This window comes from Cynoglossus semilaevis, chromosome 9, assembly GCF_000523025.1.
Source record: "Cynoglossus semilaevis isolate Cse_v1.0 chromosome 9, Cse_v1.0, whole genome shotgun sequence".
In the NCBI taxonomy this organism is placed as follows: Eukaryota; Metazoa; Chordata; class Actinopteri; order Pleuronectiformes; family Cynoglossidae; genus Cynoglossus; species Cynoglossus semilaevis.
This window is the reverse complement of record NC_024315.1, coordinates 4,878,168-4,880,273: the sequence shown is the minus strand read 5'-3', so window position 1 is coordinate 4,880,273 and position 2,106 is coordinate 4,878,168.

Genomic DNA, 2,106 nt, shown 5'->3' with positions numbered 1-2,106 from the left:
GTTGTTAGAGGTGTACGGCAACACAAAAAGGGAGCTCTGTGCTATGTTTAACTGTTCAACATTTTCAGGTATTTAAACTCAAAAGTCTCAAAGTGTCTAGTTTCTTTATGTATATAGAAATCTTTCACTAAAAATAATATAATTTTATATCAATTGTAATTGTGTACATCACAAATACACCGGATGTTTTACGATTGAGTTTTTCCCTTTTTTGCTGCTGATGAATGATGGGCTTATCTTCCGATAAGTTGCACTAAAGTGAATGTGAATGTGGACTGACAGTTGATCTGGGGGATTTAAATACACCAGTGTTGTCACTCTAAAGTGAATGTGAATGTGGACTGACAGCTGATCTGGGGGATAATAATATACTACTCAGTTTATTGTTGCACTGTGTCTGAGGCCACATAAACCCAACATCTGGTTCAAAGCAGCAACACAACACTACTGCTATAATAGTTTTCAGCGCCTTCATGATTACGTGGCCTCAGTGTAATGTGAAGAATACGGAAAAATCGATTAACAGACAAAAATATATTGTTTGAATTACTCCACGTCTATTACGCATCACGCAGTAAGTTAAGCATGGCTCTCCAATCATGGGAATATTAAAAATGCCCTCCTTTTTAATATCCCTACAGTTCACTTAGGAGTGAATACGGGCCATAAAACCGAGGTCCGTGTTCTGCATCTGGCCTGCGACCTTCATATTGGCGTACCACAAGTCGATCATGTGAAAGGAGGCTGTTTTCCTTTCCTTCACAGTGTGTGTTTTGGTTTGCTCTGCTCATGTGACCAGGCTGTCGTCTCCGTGTCAACAGTAGAGATGGATTGTTATAAAAAAATTAATGTTTTGTTTTTATGATCGTTTCTGAATGAACTCTGGCGTTTCCTTTCATTTGAGTACAGAGGATGACAGTTTGTTTTGAATGTGACAGTATTATGGCTCGTGCCTTCACCAGTTACGTTGCGTCACCAACTCCACTGATGTCCTCAACCCAAACCGATGACAAATGTCTTTGTGGTCCTTAAGACTTTTCTTCGACTAACCCTGTTCTGAAGGGTTGAACGAAAAATATGATATTGTAATATTGTGTTTCTGCCATCAGCAGTGGCCAAAATAATCTTGTATATTTACTGGGTACTTATCCTTCAAATATTTATTTTAGTGTAGGATTTTAATTTTCAGTGTCCCACATGCTCATGTACTTAGAATCGCATGACCACCAGGGGCGGCTGAGGGGCTATTTCAACAAGGACACATGGGCATGTAGCAAAAGGCTTCAGGCCCAGACTTTCTGGTTGGTAATGGAACTGTCCTTTCATCGGGTCAGATAACTGAAAAAGTTACAACATTTTCAGTTATTTCTAATTGGGAACATCTGTATTTGGGCTGTTTGTTGCGGTTGTTGTTGTTGTTGTTGTTGTGGTTGTTGTGGTCGTATTTCTTCAGTGAAACACAAGGGACTATAACATTGTATTTAACGTATAGTTATCACTTTTTTTTACTACAAACTTAAATCGTGTTTCTCTTTCAAAAAGTTAAAATAATCTGGTTTATATTGTCTTGTTTTTTTTTTCTGTATCTTAAATTGAGTAACTTCTGCCGCTTATATCGGATTTGCAAAATGTCGCACCTCTTGGAATGAACGTCATTTCATGTTCGTCATTTCAAGTAGAACATAATTGTTCTACTTCACTTGTAAATGTATTAAACACTCTCCAAATGCTGAAACAATTATAAGTTTAAAAAACACATTGTAAGTAACGGTTCAAAAGACAAGATAAAGACAGGATTTCAAAGAAGCTGTTACATTGTAAGTAACTGTTCAAAAGACAAGGTAAAGACAGGATTTCAAAGAAGCTGTTCTTTGAGTAATGGGCTCTAAAGATTTTCAAATTACTCAATAATAAAATAAAAACCTAACAACCAACTATTAAAACATTTAAGAACCAAGATCATTTTTAAAATCTTTTTTGTAAGAACCAATTAAAAATAAAATAGTATTTGTTGTTTTGTTAGAAATATGTTCAACTAAATACGTTTTCTTTTCATGGTGACATCATGTGGTTGATCAGTTTATCGTTTCCACTTCAGAGCATGTT